The sequence below is a fragment of the Diabrotica virgifera genome, chromosome 2 (assembly GCF_917563875.1).
Source record: "Diabrotica virgifera virgifera chromosome 2, PGI_DIABVI_V3a".
Classification (NCBI taxonomy): Eukaryota; Metazoa; Arthropoda; class Insecta; order Coleoptera; family Chrysomelidae; genus Diabrotica; species Diabrotica virgifera.
In genome coordinates, this window is record NC_065444.1 from 264,170,910 (window position 1) to 264,193,471 (window position 22,562).

General features: G+C 33.1%; 1 protein-coding gene and 1 non-coding gene across 7 annotated transcripts in view; one reads left to right on the forward strand and one right to left on the reverse strand.

Moving 5' to 3' along the window:
• Positions 1-22,562, forward strand: part of LOC126880616 (NAD(+) hydrolase sarm1) — a 496,620-nt gene that overhangs the window by 205,233 nt on the left and 268,825 nt on the right. The window lies entirely within an intron of this gene.
• Trnaa-cgc (transfer RNA alanine (anticodon CGC)) lies at positions 1,333-1,404 on the reverse strand. The gene has a single exon. It is a non-coding gene; the product is annotated as a tRNA-Ala (tRNA).

Consider the following 22,562-nt stretch of genomic DNA (forward strand, 5'->3'; position numbering starts at 1 on the left):
AAAATGATTGACAAAGAAGAGAAGAGACTAAGACATAGCTATAAACACAAAGATAGCGGTAATGGTGATCCTCTTATAAAGTTTTTAATAAATTAAAGAAATGTGTCTTATTCAAGATTATAGTATAGCATAACAATTTGTCCTTCTGATTTTGCGAAATAGAAATGATTACGTAGAATTTCAAAATGATCTCTTAATTCGATAGTTGAGTCAAAAACAACAATTTTATAGCGCAACAAAAATTGTTGTTGTACCTTACAAATAGTACGTTTAATCGTAGGTTTTGTATATAATTATATCGTATACTGTGTTTACCAGGTAAATAAAAGATTAGGATACAGAAGTTTACGGTAAATATTTCTGCTCAATTTGTTGATTGTTTAATTAGATTTAGGATTAAGCTTTGCGGGGAAACACGTGAATGTCACGCTCTGAAAACTTGCAGCGTGCAATAATATTGCAATTTAAGTTAATATTTATGAATACTAAACTAAAAAAATGAAAGAAATGACAGGTAGACATATAAAGAAACAAGCAACAACAATTAAGAAAAAATAATAATAACGAAATAATTATATAGGTAATCAACTATTTTCAATGGGAAATAAGCCACAATTTTACCAAAAAAATGATTTTATGGACGTTTCAAAGCCCAAATCGGGTTTCGTTGTCAAAAAAAATTGTAGTATATTGTATTTTGACAACGAAACCCGTTTCGGGCTTCGAAACGTTAATAAAATCATTTTTTGGTAAAATTGTGGCTTATTTCCCATTGAAAATAGTTGATTATAAAAATGCCACAAGGAAATAGCTTCAGAAGAAAATTATATAGGTACTGAAGACAAACCGAAGAGATGGAAAGAATACATTCAGACACCATCTACAAATTATCAAATAAATGAAAAAAGTCCAAAAATAACCAAAGGAGAGATTATTAGGCGCAATAAGAAAAAATTATGTATTAAAAACGTTAGTCTAATTTTGAAAATGTGCAAAAAGGGGCAGACTGAAAGCTATTTTTTTAATTTAGCTTAAATGCATCGACAACCAAGGCCACTGGCATGGTACGGTTGATTTCGCAATGAGATGTGTGTTAAGTAAATTTTTTGTTACTTAGTAAAGTCGACTCCATTGTCTTTACAAAGAGACGCTAATAATTGTATCCGAACATCTGCGGTCTCTCTGGTGAGTACCAATCCCACAAGGATAGAAATTATTTTTATTAATTTTTAATAAAGAAAAATTTCTTACTCAGCTAGGATTCGAACTCACAACCCTTGGTCCAAAGGTAGACTCTCTTACCACTGAGCTACAGAGGGGATAAAAAGTGATTGGAGGAGCTGGGATTTGAACCCAGGACTTTCAGCATGCGAAGCAGACACTCTACCACTGAGTTACACCCCCGATGATTGAAAGCGATTATTAATGGCGTCCTAGAAAGTGAACATATCAGTTGTAGATTTTCAAATGCAAATGTATGGAAAAATAAGTATCATTAACGTACATGCACCCACTGAAGATAGATAATTAGAAACCAAACAGAGTTCTACGAAAAGCTAAGCACTCTAATAGGAAATATATAGAAATGCGATATAAAAATAATCGTTGGGAGACATGAATGTGAAAGTCGGAAAAGGGATGTGAAGTTTACATATATACAGGGTGTCCAGAAACTCTACCGACAAATGGATACAGGAGATCCCTCAGATAATTTTAAGACAATTTAATCCAATTCATCTAGTCCGAAAATGCTTTCTAAGGCCGATGCCGCACTGCAGGAAGTTTGGTAGGATGGCGGATGGTATATACCTGCCTGGCGACCATCCAGCTAATTATACCACGAATAATACAACGGCGGTAGCCGCAGTGGCCTCCAACTACCATCTAACCATCCGGTGGTCCGCCAGGCGTCTATCAACACATATCAGTCGTGTTTGATAATTCATCCGGGTAGCCTCGCTATGGAGAAAAGCGTAATAAGTGCTGTGTATAAAAGAAGGGCAATTTGGGACCCAGCAGACCCACTATGTGATGAAACATGGCTTAAAATATCTGTTTTATTTATTCTTTGCAGTTGCATTGAAAAAAATCCAATATTCAAGTCAGGTGAATTTAGAAAAACAATGTTTGCCTTTAAGTCGATTTTTCTCCACTTTCTGAAAAGTTTAGTGAGTGAGTTGTACCTCTAATATGACGATATGCTAAAAAACAAACCAAATGTAACGTAACAAATGAAACAAACGATTCCTCAGCAGTCAGTTGGATACTGACTTCTGACTTCATTTCACTCTTTCACTGCGTCCAGGATGCAGCGACCCTCCACCATCCACCTTTAAAATCCACCCTCCAAGCCACCATCTAGCATCCTGCAGTGCGGCATCGGCTTAAGGGTTTGCTCACTACGGATAGCAATGGATTGTATCCTCGCTCCGACCCTTGCTCCCTGGTATTTATATTCATGAATTCTCGCATTTAAAATACATACATTATTTTAAATGCGAGAATTCAGGAATATAACGAATATAAATACCAAGGAGCAAGAGTCGGAGCGAGGATACTCTCCGTAGTGAGCACAACTTTAGGGAGCTAGAGCTCTTTGAAGATGGCGTCTTGTAATTAGTTTTTCCTAAATACCTCCAGAACGCTTCTAGTTAGAAAACCGAAAATTAGCAATCATATTTACCTTCCAGAAGTAAATCGCCTCCATCTATTGCGAATCTCTAGTACCGGTCATAGGCGCCACGGTTATTTTATCGCATAATTTTTTTGTCTTTAAATTTTAAGCATTTTTGACTCTGGATTATTAAACTATAAGGTATTTTAGTACTAAAAGGTGCTTTAAGTCGGTAGAATACACCGTTTTCTAGAAAAATCGATTTGAAAATTTTTCGTTTTGGAAATTTGAATAAAAATTAAAAAAAAAACGGTGTATTTTACCAACTTAAAGCAAGAGTCACTTTTAGTACTAGAATACCTCATAATTGAATAATATATTGTCAAAAATGCTTAAAAATTAAAGGCAAAAAAGTTATGCGATAAAATAACCTTTCACCTACCCAAAACTGGCGCATATGACCGGTAAAAGAAATTCGCAATTAATGAAATCGATTTATCTCTGGAATATAAATAAACGTGCCAGTTTTCGTTTTTCTAAATAGTTTTTTTTTGAAATTCAAAAAACGAAAAATATTCAAATTGATTTTCCTAGAGAACGGTGTATCTTATCGACTTGAAGCAAGAGTACCTTTTTGGTACTAGACTACCTCACACTTTAATAATCCATAGTCAAAAATGCTTAAAACTTAAAGACAAAAAAGTTATGCGACAAAATTACCGTCGCCCTACCCAAGACGGACGTCTATGACCTGTACTAGAAATTCACAATGGATGGAATCGATTTATCTCTGGAAGATAAATTAAGCGTTCTGGAGGTATTTAAGAAAAACTAATTACAAGGCGCCATCTAGAGCAAGAGCTCTAGCTCCCTTAGGAAGCATTTTCGGACTAGGTGAAATTGGGTTAACTTGTCTTAAAATTATCTGAGGAATCTCCCGTCTTCATTTGTCGGTAGAGTTTCTGGACACCCTGTATAGAATCAAATGAAAATGGAAAAAAGTCAATCGAATTTGCTACAAAGAACAACATTAAAACACATAGCTATACAGCACAACTTTTGATCATAAAGACATTCATAAAGTAGTTCCCTCTATGAAAAGGAAAAAGCAGGTCATGTTCTAATAGAAAACGAACATTTTAAGGCAATAGTCGATTGCAGGGATTGCAGAGGGGTAGATACTACCAGTGACCATACACTATGAGTAATAGTTAAATTAAAACAAGGATTGTCAATACATAATTCCAAAACCAACCAACCAAGAGGTAGATTCAATTACAAATTAGAGCGTTTTTTATTCACAACTAAGTATGTTTAAAGATCTCTTGGTACTTTTATACCAAGAGAGAGAGATTGTGACTCTTTAAGAAGGCTCCGGTCAGATTGAAGCTTGATCTCCTTTTCTTATCTCTTGATTGTTGGTCCATTCTTAATTTAATATCATGCCAAGCACATATTACGAGTAAACAGTAGTGCGTCATCAATATTTTTACTTTTCGAAAGTTCTGCGAACTTTCAACAGTGAGGCAACAGTGCGTCGGTAATTCGACACTCACACTCACAGTGACATTTATTGTATGGTTCAAGTGGAAATCGGTGGGACTGTGCATTTTATCAATGAAATAAGATATGTCTCAGACACTCCAGAAGCCGCTAACGATAAAATGTTTTAATCATCGCATTAATCATGGTAAAGAGTCGAGGGATATTAGTACAGTGAAAATAATAAGACGAGAACTGGACGATAATTATTATAAAGAATAAATTTTAAAGTTTTTTCTACTTTAATGACAAAAAAAGCAAGCCCATTAGCAGAAACCAATTCAAAATTATTTTGCACATCATATATGTGAAACATTATTTGGTTGAAAAATCTCATTTTTGTTAGCACAATAATATATTAATTTGCCTGGACTAAATTACAGTTATGTTTATCTTGTTACGATCAACATTTACACCGTGTTGAAAAACTGAATTTTGTTATTTTGGGTGTAAATTTTTTCCACGGATCTCCGAGGGTACTATACTATCAAAAACAATAATTTTTATACTCATAGGCGCGAAATGTTGCCGAGTGCCGAGTCAGTCACGTTCGATTTCTTGTTATAGAAAATCGATTTTTAGTAGATCCAATGTGACACAAAATCTAGGCATGGGATAAAAAAGTTTATTTGAAGAAAGTGTATTTTTTGTCTTTTTTAATGGCGGTACAGGCTCCTTTTTTCAATATTTCATTTAGTTGTAGAGTAATTTCCACATACCAACATATTTCTCAAATTGAGCTCTGTACCGCCATTCTTTATTATATTACGAATATATTGTGTACCAAATATCTTGACAAAATATTCAAAATTACAGCCGCAATCTTAGACCGCGTTTGTTGCTACCTGTTGATCGCTACTGTACCCTCTTAAGGGTACGGCCAGGCTTGCGAGCGATTTTTTTGAGAGATAAATCGTGGACGACTGAACTGCAAAAAAATATTTCAAACCCAATGAATATTATTACAGTGGCCATACCTAAAAAATCGTCTAGCGAAAAATCGCTCAGTGGCTAAGCGTCTCGCTCTGTTTCCAATTCGGTTTGATTTCTAAGCGACTTTAGTTCCATTGTATCTCCAAACTAAACAGCACGATGTCTTGTTCCAACGATATTTTAATTTCCGAAGTGCAAAGTAGACCATTTTAATTTTATTTAGGAGTACGTCAAATGTGTTTATGCTCATTCTGAGATACTGGATCTCTATGGGTATTTTCGTAACTGTATAAGTGATGATCTTAATATGCGACAACTCATTGAGAAAGCACAAGAATTCAAAATTCCGATGATCATCTGCTTTCTGGATTATCAGAAGGCATTTGACTGTGTAAACTGGACAGTTTTGTGGAAAGTTCTACATGGGATGGGGGTTCCTGATCATCTGTCAGCTCTGGTGAAAAGCCTATATGAGAACAGTAAAACCAGAATAAGAATTGAAAACCATAAGTCCGATCCTTTTAAAATAGGTAGAGGAGTCCGACAAGGATGCATTCTATCTCCAAGTCTCTTTAATTTCTATGGGGAATATATAATGAGAAAAGCACTCGACAAATGGAATGGCGGTATTTCTATCGCAGGAAAGACGATCTCAAATCTCAGATATGCAGATGATACAACATTACTAACTGCATCCGAAGAAGAAATGTCCAGCCTGCTGCAGCTAGTGGAACCCGAAGGCAATAGATGTGGTCTCAAGATCAATAAACAAAAAACAAAAATTATGATAGTAGATTATTCAAATTCACTTCAGATAACAGGAGCCTTAGACCAGTTTGAAGTGGTTAACGAGTTCAATTATCTAGGATCCTACGCTATGAGTCGATTATCGAAAATCTGGAAAGATTGCTCCTTGTCGAAAAACACCAAAATAAGATTAGTACGTGCCTTAATTTTTCCTATATTTAATTACGGATCCGAAACATGGACAATGAAATCGGACGACAGAAAAAGAATTGACGCCTTTGAAGTGTGGTGCTGGAGAAGAATGCTTCGGATCTCATGGACGGAACACACATAGGCGTAACCAGGATGATCCTAAGGGGGGCTACAACTACCTGAAAGGGGGGTTTACAACTACTGGAAGGTCTCTGAGGGCTATGGTGTTAAGCGTATAGAGCTGAAAGTACATCCCAATGGGGGGGGGGTTATAACCCCCAAACCCCGCCCCCTGGTTACGCCTATGGGAACACAGAACAAATCACTCAATCCTCCAAAAGCTTAATATTTAGACTCGATTTTCCTCTATTTGCCTCTCCACCCTCTTAAAATTTTTCGGCCATATTGCAAGAAGAAGTGATGATAATCTTGAGAGACTTATAATTTCGGGAAACGTTGAAGGGCGCAGAAGTAGAGGTCGCTCACCTACTCGATGGACGGATCAAGTACAGAAAGCCAGTGGAAAAACATTCTCTGAATCCATGAGGGAAGCTCAGGACGGAAGCCGATGGAAAGAGATAGTTGCTCGTATTATAGGGAATCACGACACTCAGCAATGAGGAAACGACTGAGGAGGAGGATAAGTGATGAAATTCCTCGTATGCTTTCCTATATCTATTAATGGGATGTACACCATATGTACTTCCTTTTGCCTTTTAACAAACACTCTATGAATGGATTATCTTCTAAAAGAAGGGAATTTCGACTCGTTCGTGTGAGAGGCATGATAAAATCTGATATTTGAATCGCTTTTCGATGGACAGCTTCTCGATTATCGCTCGCTACATTGTCGTAAACGATTTATCTCGCGCGATAAATCGCTTGCAAGTCAGGACAACGATTTTTGACCCTTCGCTTCGTTATCGAACGTATTCGCTTCGTATCTGTTTAGTATACGAAGCGAATACGTTCGATAACGAAGCGAAGGGTCAAAAATCGAGGTCTTGGCCGTAGCCTAAGAGATTAGTGGCTATACTTTGGGTAAGCAACAAAACTACTAAACCATAATATTCACCCATCTCGTCTGCTTGACTCATATTATATTCTAAAATAATTGTAAAACCCGGAAATCATGTGTGCTCCCATTTTCAAGTAACTATTAAATTATTTGTATGTATCTTTACAAGTAGGCACGAAATATTAGTACTAATAAAAAACGAAATAATAATATTACGTTACTGTATTTTCCTGATTATTGACTCACACCAATAAACCTAAAACATAATCAGAATTTTGCCAGAAATCGTAATGCGAAAATATGTAAATACTATCACGAATTTTCTAATGAAGCGATGATTTTATTGGCGCTTACTTTCAAGGAAAAGATAAACAATATTGTGTTTAGACACGACCTGCAGATATACCTGAATATACCGTAAATATCAGTCTTTCAACTATTTTACAAATATATTCAGGAATTTTACATGATTTTTTTGTTACTTTAGCTTTAGATAACTAACAAATTATGAATCAATAAGACATCTAGACGCATGAGAAATAATAATACCTTATATGTATATCAATATAAGTTGTTTCATTTTATCTTTGATCATGCGTCACGATTCATTTTCAAACAAATTAAGTCAAAACATAAAGTGAGAAGTTTGTCGATGTCTATATACATTGTGTATATTATATGTGTATACTATACACATCGACTTACGTTTCACTTTATGTTTTGATTTAATTTGTTTGAAAATGAATCATGACGCATGGGCAAAGTAAAAATGGAACAACTATAACCAATAATCAATAAAATTATTAGAAGAAAGTGCAGAGAAGCTAAAGAAAACTGGATGTCAACAGAAGCCTAGAAATCGAACAACTTTAGGAAGGATACGACACCTTTACTGTCCATAAAAAAGTGGAAAAATAACAGAAAAAGACAAGAAACAACATTAAGAAATAATAATAAAGAAATAATAATTATAGGTATGTAATACAGAAGACATACTGGAGAGATGCAAAAAGAATACATTCAGACACGTTTTTACGATGACACACCTAGTTTTCCATCGTCCACAGGTTACCGAATAAATAAAAAAGGTCCAGAAATAACTTCAGAAGAAGTCATTCAAGCAGTAAAAGCTCAGAAAAACGGAAAATCTCAATAAGATATATGACACAGTTAAAGTACCACGAGACTGACTAAAATCAACATTTGTATCATAACAAAAAAAAAAACAATTCCTCGCAATGCGATGAGTATCGAATATATCTTATGTCCTTAAAACTTTTCACAGGATCATCCATATACAAATTTACAATAACTGTGCGTTCCAGATGAGTGACACTCAATTTAGATTTCTCAACGAATTGGGAACACGAGCAGCTCTTTTTGCATTAAATATGTTAAACCAACATTAATATATATTATGAAAACTATGCATCTAACTAAAAAAACTATATAAAACATTTTTGTAGCATATAAAAAACCAAAGAGACTAGTTCCTTCATATATCTTCTAGTTATAATATAAAAAGAGATATGGTAGGTGAAAATAGTTTGTTTATTTGGTGCATGCTCAAATCGTTGTATTCAACTTGAAATAACAGACAAACGGTTGATTTTAGGTGTATAATGTTACCAACACCCAACACCTTTTGTAGTGATTAAAAAGATCTTTAAAATGAGCAATATTAAAGGTATATTGCATTCAAACTAAGCGAGATATGCTGCAAAAAAATTGATGATTAATGTATTTTAAGAAATATGAGAAGTATATTTAACCTCTCATCCACCAGAATTTTAATGCATCATTTTACTTCTACAATACCTTTTATTATAGTATTATGGACGGGTTCAAAAAGTTGGACGGGCTTAAAAGGTTTTTGAAAATGAACGTTTTTGAAAAAAAAATAAGATCAATTTATAGAACGCATTTTTAGATTTCCTTAAAAACCTTTTTTCTTTACATGTAACTTGAAAATGATAAGAGATACAATAATGAAACATAAAACAAAATCTTTACTCAACAAAATCCTAAATTTTTGTGTGGTATCTTTTTTTCGTATCTCTTATCATTTTCGAGTTATGTGGAGAAAAAGGAAGATTTTTAAGAAAATTTCAAAATGCGCTCTATAATTTGATCTTATTTTTTTTCAAAAACTATCCATTTTAAACCCGTCCAACTTTTTGAAAATAGAAATAACACTATAATAAAAAGTATTGTAGAAGGAAAACGATGCATGGAAATTCTGATGGATGAGGGGTTAAATGTACTTCACATTTTTTTTTTAATTCCATTAGTCATCAATTTTTTTGCAGCATATCTCACTTACTTTGAATGTAATCGACATTTAATGTGGCTCATTCTAAATGCCTTTTCAATCACTACAAAAGGTATTGGTCGCATTATACAACTAAAATCGACCGTTTCTCTTTTATTTCAAGTTGAATACACCGATTTCTGCATGCACAAAAAAAAACAAACTCTTCTCACCTACCATATCTCTTTTTGTAATATAACTAGAAGATATATGAAGGAACGAATCTCTTTGTTTTTTTTATAAGCTACAAAAATGTTTTGTATAGTTTTTTGTTCGTTAGATGCATAGATTTTAAGGTATTCGCAAAAAATCGCCCGAAAAGGTGTCATTTTTCAATGAAAACGGCCAATTTTCAACCACGAATAGAGTTTTCAAAAAAAAAATTATTGAACAGTTTTTGCTTAGAATTAAGTTATCTAGCCACTTCCGTGGTTATTTTAACCAAAAAATTTTACACCCCCGAGAAGGGGTGGGAACCACCCCTAAGATAAAAGCGCACATCGACATAGGGTAGACTTTGTTTCTTGAGCTATTCTCTACTTCAGAGGTCGGCAACGTTTTTAATGCAAAGAGTAAAATACTAAATTAAAAATTCATGGCGGGCGCCAACTATTTTTTGACCTAACAAATATATAAATATAAACGTATAAAAAATATATGTTTTGAATTTCTTGTTTAAATTAACAATAGTTTAAGGGCGCATTAAAATTTACTGAAGGGCGCAGTGGCGCCCGCGGGCGCCGCGTTGCCGACCTCTGCTCTACTTATTATGAAAATATCAAATAAATCGATGTAGTAGGATGGAATTCGGAGCCAAATAACCTCATTGACTGCTCTATTATTCTTTGGGCTGATAAAAGTCTAATTTAGCCTCCAGTCTTTTTTTGATAATTTTTGAGAAGAGTTTATATATATATATATATATATATGTATATATATATATATATATATTTAAAAACATAAGATGTAGATCTTTGAAACACACTCAGTGAACCAAAGATCCAAGGTTATTGGTTTAACGACCACTCGTACGAAATCAAATAGATGAAATAGAGAATGTGGAAAAATCCCCTTACGAAATGGTGGATGTGTGAATTGTTCGTAAGGGGATTTTTCCACATTCTCTATTTCATCTATTTATATATATATAAACATAAGATGTAGATCTTTGAAACACACTCAGTGAACCAAAGATCCAAGGTTATTGGTTTAACGACCACTCGTACGAAATCAAATAGATGAAATAGAGAATGTGGAAAAATCCCCTTACGAAATGTAATGGTGGATGTGTGAATTGTTCGTAAGGGGATTTTTCCACATTCTCTATTTCATCTATTATATATATATATATATATATATATATATATATATATATATATATATATATATATATATATATATATATATATATATATGTGATAGCGAACTTATAAAAAAGGTTTTCTACGTCTGTTATGTGTCTTTTTTATAATTTTCTGTTTTCTTTCTTTAACTCTTTTTGTTGTTTATTACTTTTCATTTGTTCTTTCGTTATTTGCTTTATTTCATTCATCAATTCTCCAGTTTTGTCCATTAATTTTTGTGTTATTTTAATCATGATAATCTTCTTTCTTTTCCTTTCTCTCCATGTCACTTTTTGGTGTTTGCTGTGTCATTTTAGTTCTTCCAAAATATTCGTCCTGGGGTGAGAGCACGCCAAATAGAATTGCATTTTAGTGACGTCACGTTCCGTCGAATCTCCCATTGTGAAATTAGATTTTGTAACGTCAGCAAAATAGAATTCTATTTGGCGTGCTCTCACCCCTGCAGTGGGAGCACGAAAAATAGAATTCTATTTTAGTGACGTCACGTAGCCTAGCAACCGTCGATTCTCCCATTATGAAATTCTATTTTGTGACGTCAGCAAAATAGAATTCTATTTTGCGTGCTCTGGGCCCTGGTCTCTTTTCTTGCGTTTCGTTTCTTCATCTATATAATATATTTTGCTTGCTGTTCCTTTGCCACTCCTATTTATTTTTCTGCTTTAATAAAGCGTTTAAATTACGATATCAATTAATATTTATTATTCTAATTTGATTCTTATCTAATTTTAATCTAATTTATTCTCAGGTAGAATCTGATTTTTGGTTGTACCTAAATATATTTTATTTTTATTTTAAAATGTTTAAACAGCTACAACTATTCTACCGAGACAAGACATAAAGTCTAAAAGGTCAATTGTTCAAGTCCAAAAGTCCCGTGTGCCGTACAATTATTACAAATTAAAATAATTGTCTAATTGGTGCATATTGTCCATATCAAGTGGGCTCAGTTCAGTAAAAATAATTTCGGCCATTTCCCGTTTAGGCGTACGCCGCACACCGCGATCAGGAAACAACAAAAAGAAATATAAATTTTAAATGGGAAATTGTTACCTTGAATTACTTTTTGTTTTATTATGAGTGGGTTGATAAGTAAACAGTTGTGTAAAGCTTGCACGGTCTACTGGAACGAAAACTCTACACATAAATCATTATAACAAAAAAATATTTTAAATCCTGGGGAACATTAAACAATCATATTTTACTTTTAGCTTATAGTCTAGGATCCAGGAGGGTTGACTTACTGAGGGGACATAAAAGTGAATAAAAAATTTTAAGTTTTTTGGTGGGTAAATTTGGTTTTCGAAGATACTAGGCTGAAAACGCATCAGATAATTTGTTATGAATAATTAAATCATAAAAATAAACAAAGTGGCGTTCGCTAAACTTTGATCCAATAATTGTTACCCGGTTAACCACAACAGGGCTTTTCCAAGTAACTCTGCTTTCACACATGCGATTAACTTTCAACCTCCCCCCCCCCCCCATTTTAAAGGTACGTATTTGCTTAAGCTTTAAAAAAATGGTAAAAAGCAAAATTACTGTATCTTAATTAATAAGAAAATTATAAAAATGAAACATTAAAAAATTCACTGAAAAGTTGCGAATTAATTTGTTTATAAGAGATTTAAACAAAATTATATACCTAGATTATTTCATTCATAGGAGATTCTGACCAATAGAAAGCTACAGAAATTAAAATTTAACTTATTATTTTTTGATGATTTTAACTTCCAATCGTATAGTAAGATATTTGATCACGTGTTTAATTCTGTCCAATCAGATTAAAATTATACTGTAGAATTAGAGAATTCTACAGCATATGTGCCTCCTGATGAGAGACTAATAAGTTTCGAAACCGGTAGGGGTGCTTGCAGCACTCTCTGATTGGACTAGAATATGGTTCGGCTGTGTTTTCGTTTTGCAGCGTAATTGAAAATGGTTATTCATTTTTGATTTACATTTACTCTGTGTGGAGTATGAAGGGAACCATTCTCGTTGGAACTTTACCGCGCTGAGCAGATGGGACATGAATTGTAAATTGTAGAATTCCCTTATCTTCCTTAGTCTCAGTATCCGTATGGCTTGCAAATTGTAGAAGCCTCGGAGGTGTAACCAGAGAAGGTTCCCATTGTTTTCATTCTGGTGGGATGTAGAATAGCATTATGTTGTTTTATATGCCATTAGAGTGAAAACTTAGTCTTTTTGCTAGCAGTTGCCGCTAGGGCATCTATGCCATTTCGTTCGTTGAAATCCGGGACTGCACGCTGGGGTTTGTTTTGGTTGGATCGGGGAGAGCAGCATATGTGCCTCCTGATGAGAGGCTAATAAGTTTCGAAACCGGTAGGGGTGCTTGCAGCACTCTCTGATTGGACTAGAATATGGTTCGGCTGTGTTTTCGTTTTGCAGCGTAATTGAAAATGGTTATTCATTTTTGATTTTTTTAAGAAAATAATGCTTCATTTTTACTCAAATTTGTTGTCATTGGGCAATAACCACTCGAGCCCTGCGTGCTCTCGTGTCTATTGCCAGACAACAAATTTTCGAAAACTGTCGCATTATTTTCAATTTATCCTCACTCTCTTGTGATATTATACCCGATAATTTTTGATAATATCCCGTCGTCAAGTATATTACGTCAGATGCCCTTCGTTGCTACGAATAAATACATTCAGTGACATTAATGACAATTACTGCTTTAAAAGTTATAAAAGTGATGACTTTCAACCGTCAAATATTTATAACAACTCAGTTTAACTGTAGTAGTTTGTACTTACATAAATAAATTACAATAAAATTTTGGTTTTGCACTCGAATTGCACTCGAAATTGCACTCGATCTCTAAAATTATTATCGAATTGTTTCCCTACATATAAACCGCAAACCGGTTGAATCGAAGAGGGTGAGCGCCGAGCGGCGAGCACCAACGTATCCACTATGTGGAGCTGCTACAACGAGCGGGGTTCACCCTTGTATGGATACGTACCTTTATGAAATGATCGTTTTGAAGTATTCTATAAATTTCTTTAGCCAGATTTTCAAAGTTTATAGCTTAATGTTGTTTATATCTCTTATAAACAAATTTATTAGTCCAAGTAATGAACCTTAAAATAGGACAAAACCTCGCAATTTTTACAGAATGGATCGATTTGCTTAAAAATGTGAGAATAAGTAGTGAGTAGTGGATAGCCCAAGGATCATAATCTATATTATGCGGAAAGGCGCTTTGACCATGGGGGTGGTTGCCACCCCATCAAGGGGGTGGAAATTTTTTATTATATTTTGACCGCAAAAGTTGGTAAAACCATTCATTCTAAGCAAAAAAAAAAACGTTCTATACATTTTTTTCATAAAATTAATAGTTTTCGATTTATTCGCTATCGAAAGTGTTAGTTTTATATCGAAAAAATTAATGTTTTTAATCAGTTTTCTGCTAATAACTCAAAAAGTTTTCGTATTATCAAAACAACTTTGCTTAACAAAAATGTACCTTTTGAAAAAATAGACAAAACCGTTTTGTTTTTATTTTCTTTAAGACCAATAGTAATCGAGCTATACGTTATTATATGTTAGCTCTTCTTCGTCAAATGCTAAATATTGTAGTTTCAAAGTCAAAAGACGGGAAAACTATGCATTTTTCGAGAATCATTTGTTGAAACTAATTTAAAGGATTTAAACATATCTATCCACAGAAATAAAAAAGTCTCTAGCTCAAAAATTAAGTGACTAATAATGAAAAGAATGTCAGTCCCTATTTTTTTTAGCGAAAAAGTGATCGGAATCAACCTATAATCACCACTCTAATTAAAATTAGTCATTTATAGTGCGTCCGCTATAACTTTTCCCATGCGGTACGATACATTTTCAATCAAATTAAGTCAAAACAGAAAGTGAAACGTACGCCGATGTGTGTAGTATATAGTATACAGTCTACAAAATGTGCTTTCTGTTGTTTTCTGGGTTTGACTCCGCGTTGAATAATTTTGGTTTTGATAAAAACCATTATTTTGACGACGTTTCGGCAAGATCTCACTTGCCATTGTCAAGTCAGGTAGTTCCGCTTCTCGCTGCTGCTTGAAGTAAACTGAATTTTTACTCACGATACCGTCGCTTATGTAGTTGATCCTGATGCTGCTTGCCCTGCGCGAACTACAAAATGTATATACACATCGACGTTCGTTTCAATTTATGTTTTGACTTAATTTGATTGAAAATGAATCGTACCGCATGGGAAAAGTTATAGCGGACGGACTATACCTTATTTTGTCTTCTTTATTTATGTATTATTAATAGATTCTAGAAGTATGACCGGCTTAGAATGATTAGCCCAAAATAAAGATAGCCTTCAAAGACTAGTTCACAGATTTAATACAAGAGCAAAAGAATTTAACATGACGATTTCAATTAAAAAAACTATAGTAATTACTAGTAATTAGTAAAGAACCAATGAGATGTAAACTGGAAGTCGATGGAGTTAGCATTAAACAAGTAATGGAACTAGAGTACCTACTGATTACACTACCAGGTATTTGAAACCAGGGACATATTTGATACCAGGGACATTGAAAAGAAAATAAGAGATCCAGTACAAGTGGCAAATAGATTAGTAGAATGCCACAATGAAAATATATGGCTTAACAAAAATACAATAACATTGACTAACACGGGAAAGAGCTGTGAAGAGCTTCATATATCTAGGAGTCGAAATAAAGGCAGCAGAAATTGAAGAAGCAGTGTAGAAGACGAGGAACACAAGGAAAGCGAGCAGAGACATCCTTTTATCAATTACTGATTTGGTTTGTTAACTGTATTCTTTTTTTCCTCGGTTCTAGCTTGTTACCAGCGGTTAGACATGTGGCGATACGCTTCAGTTACTATTTTACTACTTTTTAAATGCTAATTTTAATTTTAATTTTTAATAACTTTTTCAAAATGAAATAATATGGGCCATTTAAAATTCACATCTCTTTCTATACGAAACCAGGTGTAATGGCCTGTTCAGTCTCAGTTAATTTATGGGAAACAAAATTCCCCATTAAATAGTTATCTTATCAGACCTTATGTCAATAAATCACTTTTTAAATGCATTCGAAGACGCTTCTTAAAACTACAGAAATGTTTTCAGCTTTTAAAACACCAGATAAAGGGCCAGCCTCTTTATGTCAATAAATTAGTCTTCAACGTAAAACTACAGACATGTGTTTTTAGTTCAGCCACCGCAGTCTGACACAAACCCTCGTCCCGCAAAGAATAACAAACCCTCATTATCTTACACTTATTTTAATTTCATTTAATTGTTTCCGTAAACCACCAACGGAACAGACATTTATGTGAGAACGTATTCGAAGAAAAACAAGAAAACAAGTTAAAAATAATTGCTCTTGCTTTTTATTTAATTACTGTTAATATATTTATGGGAAAACAGTAAATTTACCTTAACGTGACATTTATATACTATTTTTTGCAATTAATATTGCTTATAACCACTACATAGAAGAAATTTATATGCACAAATAATCAATATTCACGCTGTTAGACCCAATGTTTCGCCATCACGTTCCATCCGTAAACATATAATTAAAAGTTAAATGTTCATGGATGGATAATTATTGTTTATTATTTAATTTTATTGGGAAATTGTGGATTTAAAACATATTTGTTACGGTAATGGTAACGATTTTCTGTAATGTTTACAAAGAAATATACTAATAAATACGTTTGGTGTGATTAATGCAACAAATTTTATCAGTAACTTTTGTGCTGATGTATTATTTCGATATTATTTTTCTTGTATAACTCCTGACAGATCATGCTATCCCGCTATCTACTTCGAGGGCTAAACTTTTCATCATTCGTAACAAGCTAGAACAGAGGAAAATAAAAATAAAGTTAACAAAAAGTAAACCAATAATTGATAAAACTCATTCAAGTGGAGTACAACAAAGGCATTTAAGAATAACTAGAAAGTGCAGCTACAAAAATTAACAGAGAAAATAACACAATATGAAAAGGAAAAAGATGACTCTTACTTTATTTGGAAGAAACTTTCGAAGATGAAAATAACAGCCAAAAAAAAACCGAAAATGTTTTTTTGAATAATAATATATTAGGAAAAGAACTCAATATGGCCTTCGGAAATCAACGCACACAGTAGATTCCCGAAGCCCGATTTTATCTGGATGTCACACTAGCCAAAACCTTGACATTCATATATTATATCAAGGTTGTACATCTTTCACAAGCTGTATGGTACTACTAGGAGATTTTCGGCAGAGACCCTATGAGTATCTACAGGTAATTTAGTCTTTTCGGCAGCTGATAATGCTGATCCTGTTTGGTCAAAAACAATGCTCACCAACAAGATTGAAATACAACTAAAAAAACTAATACGAATTTTCACCGGCTCCATTGGATATTCCCCGACTTATTGGCTACCCATACTAAGCCATATCCCGCCATCAGATCTTCAAAGAAAACATGCTTTATATAACAAGGAGAGAATACAAAAAAAAATCACCCAGCAACCAACAACTCCTGACCTGATGCATGTCCAGACATCTTCAATTACGAAAAATGGAATGATTACGTACTTAGAGACCACAAAGAATTAAGAACATTTCTAAATCACTTTAATACAAGACGTGACCATCGTTTAATTCGAGCGAGGAGAGACGTCAAATTTGAAAGAAATAAATGTGTTCAAAGTAAATAAAATACAGAAGATCGACACAAGAATATTAAATGGTAATAAAGAAGGATCACGGGACATGAAAAGAAAAACTTGAAGATTCTCCAGAAATCAGTTAGGATGAAAAATATATGAAGTTATCAAATTGTCACAAGAATTATAATAACAATGTTGATAGAAACAACAAAGAAAATAGCACCATCCAATAAACATCAAAACCCAGTCCAAAAATATAAGTCAGTCAAAAGAAAAAATAAGAGCAATGCTGAAATAAATCACAAGAATATGTTTATGTATATGTGAGAAACTGTAAAGCAAACAAAACATCAATAAGAAAACACCTAAAAATTAATCATGAATATATCAGAAAATGAGAACAGAGGTAAAACACGACCAAGACATTGTCAAAAAAATATGTTAAGCATTACCTAGTAAACTGTGAAGAGCATAGATAGAGAAACCAAACGGATGTTAACAATTGGTCATTAGTTAAACAAAATTTCATATGATAAAGTAACTTTAGCTAACATTACGAAAGTAGCCAGAAGGCAAGACAGTCCCACAGCCTTGTTGGGAAACTTGTAACATTAAAATTCAAATTTTATTTGTCTGAGTTGTTCCTTATAAACGTTTTAATGGTTTTCTATGATATAAATAGGTGTTGTGCTTCTCATAGACATAACAATTAACAAATCGGACTTATAGTAATTTTGCATTATTAATAATAGCCTACGGTAGTACAATTTTTTTCGGTTTAGACTTAGACGATGATATATTCTTCTTGTTATCCTTTATTGGGGCTTAGATTCAGATAATCATCAAAATTTAACCAGTAAAGTTAAATTTTTGTTTAGTTTAAAATACTAATTATTACAATAATTATTGATAAAATATATCTATTCCGGTAGGTGTGAGTTGACGGAATTAATTAAAAATGATAAAAATAAGTTAATAACAACGAACAGTAAAACATTTATTTATTTTGGTAACAAAAAGGTGTTGCTTAGTTAGATCTCGGAAAAGGGTCGGTCGTTAGCGAGTAGTGCCTAGGTTGCACGCTGTAAATAGACTGTTAAGAAAAGCCACAATCTATTATATCGATGTTATGCCTTTCTACAATCTGGTCCGGAGAGGGCAATAAATCACTCCGATCTGACGCATAAAAACAGACACACTTCTGCAGTTTTAAAAACGAATGCATGTCCCAAGTGAGTTGTTGACATAATGGTCTGATATGGTAATTAATTTATGGAGACTTCAGTTTGTTAAACTGACACTCCAAAAACATATGGTTGGATGCATTTCGTTTCGTAAAACCATGTCTTTCTTAGCGTCTGGTTTGTATATTAACGGTGACTTTATATGACCCATATTATTTCGTTTTGAGAAAAAATATTAAAATTAAAATTAGCAAAAATAGTAATTAAAGCGTATCGCTATACAGGGTGTCCAGAAACTCTACCGACAAACGAAGACAGGAAATTTCTCAGGTAATTTTAAGACAATTTAACCTAATTCATCTAGTCCGAGAATGCTTCCTAAGGGAGCTAGAGCTCTTTGAAGATGGCGTCATGTAATTAGTTTTTCTTAAATACCTCCAGAACGCTTCTATTTAGAAAAACGAAAATCGGTATGCATATTTACTTTCCAGAAATGAATCGATTCCATCCATTGTGAATTTCTAGTACCAGCCATAGGCGTCCGTTTTGGGTAGGGTAACGGTTATTTTATTTCATAACTTTTTTGTCTTTAACTGTTAAGCATTTTTGACACTGGATTATTAAATTGTGAGGTATTCTAGCACGAAAAGGTACTCTTGCTTTAAGTCTGTAGGACACACCGTTTTCTAGAAAAATCGATTTGAAAGTTTTTCATTTTGTGTAATTTGAAAAAAATTGAAAAAAAAATTTCAAAAAAAAAACGATATATTTTACTAACTTAAAGCAAGAGTAACTTTTAGTACTTGAATACGTCATAATCTAATAATCTAGTGTCAGAGATGTTTAAAAATTCAAGACAAAAAAGTTATGCTATAAAATAACTGTTGACCTACCCAAAACGGGAGCCTATGACTGGTACTAGAAATTCGCAATTAATGAAATCGATTCATCTCTGGAATATAAATAAATGTACCAGATTTCGTCTTTCTAAATAGATTTTTTTTGAAAATTTTTTTTGAAATTCAAAGAACGAAAAATTTTCAGATCGATTTTTCTCGAAAACGGTGTATCCTATCGACTTAAAGAAAGAGTACCTTTTAGTACTAAAATACCTCACAATTTAATAATCCAGAGTCAAAAATCCTTAAAATTTAAAGACAAAAAAGTTATGCAATAAAATAACCGTTGCCCTACCCAAAACGGACGCCTATGATCGGTACTAAAAATTTGCAATGGATGGAATAGATTTATCTCTGGAAGGTAAATACGCGTGCCAATTTCTGTTTTTCTAAATAGAAGCGTTCTGGAGGTATGTAAGAAAAACTCATTACAAGACGCCATCTTCAAAGAGCTCTAGCTCCCTTAGGAAGCATTTTCGGACTAAGTGAATTGGGTTAAATTGTCTTAAAATTATCTGAAGAATCTTCTGTCTTCATTTGTCGGTAGAGTTTCTGGACACCCTGTATATCTGTGGTAGTACATCAAAAGTTGATATATCTAACTTAATATATAATAATAAACAACATATTAAACACACAGTCCCACGGAAACACCTCATTGATATGCTGACTTTCTCTATTTTTAACTTCTTCTTCTTCTCGTTTTGACATCATAACTCTGGATGGGTTTTTTCATGTCTGGCTACGTCCTTCCATTCAGATCTCTTTTGTTTCCTTCTCCTCCATTGTCTTGTATTTATAATCATCTTCCACGTCATTCAACCATCTCGTTCTGAGCCTTCCTTTTTCGTATTTTTATATTTTTAACTATTTTTTATTATTTAATGATTTTTTCACACTTTATGATTGTAAAAGAACAAAGTAAGATTAGCTGTACGTCTTCACGGAGCCCCCAAATACCTTTTAAAACCTTCATTTAGCTGTAAAAGATTTTTATATGTTTTCCCTATTGACTGTCGTATACGATATATCAGTGGCGGCTCGTGGCTTTAGGGACAGGGTCGGCAAGGTTTTGTCTCCTCAGGTATGCCATCTAATTAAAAGGCTTCACTTTCATAGAAGATTTTTGGTTTTTGTTGTTTTTTATTTTTTTTATTTTTTTTTTTTGTTTTTTTTTTGTAAACCTGTTTATAAATTAACTCTAGTCTATGTTGTTTCGAAGTAGCAAAATGGGTTATAACGTCATTGTAAAATTTATTATTGTTTTGGAGAGGTTTTAAAAGTTTTTTTCTATTGATATTTGAGACAAGTTTGACATTCTCTCTTGTTTCATGGTGTTTCGACAATACGTTTTGACTTTTTTGAGACAAGAGAAATCCCGTTCATTTGAGGCAGAATTTGCCCACATTTGAGCACAATAATTTATTAAATTCGGGAACAGTTTGTTGTACCTAATGAATTGCAGTATATAAAATTAAACATATTTTGTAACTTATCCCACCTTCCGAAAATATTTAGATCAGCATATAAAACTGTTAATCCATTTTCTTATTTTATTTGAATAAAGAATGATGGATAATTTTTAATGAACTTGTCTAATAGATATTTTGAAAATTCCTTGTAAATAATAATTGAGTTATCCTTCCGCTCAAAAAGGTCCGGAACATTGTTTAAATAATCAAAATGTCAAACTTAACATTAAGAAAAACTTCGATTTTTTTCTTCGTTTTTTGATTTTAACTTTCAAAGTACTCACTTCTGAGAAAAGTTACACTGACATAAAAGTTGGGTAACTAAATTTCCTACAATATAGGATTGGTTAAAAATTTTAAAAAGTGTCATCCTTGTTGCAATACAGCAATAATTGCGAAAAAAACATAAAAATAAGTATTCGCATTTTACGTTTTTCAACTATTTAGGCTAACACTTACGACCTTCATATTTTAACCAGAAAACCTTTATGATATAATAAAACAATACTGTAACTTTCATTAAGATCGATTCAAAACATTTTGCAAAATAAATTTTGCAATCTAGCTTTTGCAAAAAAAATTAATTTTTTCAAAATGTTGCAGTACTGACAATAAAGCAGATAGCAAGTTGAATTTTTTTACATACTTATAGAAGAAAGGTACAGTATTCTTCTATACGTAAAAATAAATTCAACTTGCTGTCTGCTATATTTTCAGTTCTGCAACATTTTGAAAAAATTAATTTTTTTGCGAAACTGGATTGCAAAATTTATCTTGCAAAATCTATTGAACCGATCTTAATGAAATTCACAGTATTTTTTTATTATATGATATAGTTTTTCTGGGTAAAATTATGAAGGTCTTAAGTGTAGCATAAACGGTTGAAAAACGTAAAATGCGAATACTTGTTTTTTATGATTTTTTTCGCATTTACTGCTATTTTGCAACAAGGGTGACCATTTTTAAAATTTTTAGCTGATCCTTTATTGTAGAAAATTTAATTACGCAACTTTTATGTCAGTGCAACTTTTCTCGAAAATGAATACGTTTAAAGTTATAATCAAAAAATGAAGAAAAAAATCGAATTTTTCCTTTATTTTTTGACATTTTGATGATTTAAACAATGTTCCGGACCTTTTTGAGTGGGAGGATAACTCAAATATTATTATATGAGTCACCTCACAATCACCTCTCAACGTCCAAATTAAATCTCAACGTCCAAGTACGTGTTTTGTTGCCGTTTGCAGATCGCCGCTGTGCTCGGCAGATTGTTTTTCTGCCGTACTTGTCATTCAAATAAATACGGGGAATGTATAATTGGTTGCCTATCGCCTAATATTCCATAGCGTCTTATTACAAGCACAATCGCAGTCGGGTGTATGGCTGGCTAGGATCCTTAATTTGAAAAGTCTCTTACGTACACCGTACAGCGCACAGGGATCACTTAACACTTAGGGAATTCTTTTAAAAACAATGAATAAAATTTAGTCTGTATTATCTTACAGATATTTTTTTTATTTCACAGAAACGAATATCATCAACTCTGATTAACTTATATATTTAAAAAAATCTATGATGTGTCCATAAATGTGTGGGTCGGCACTGCCGACCCTGCCGACCCTGAC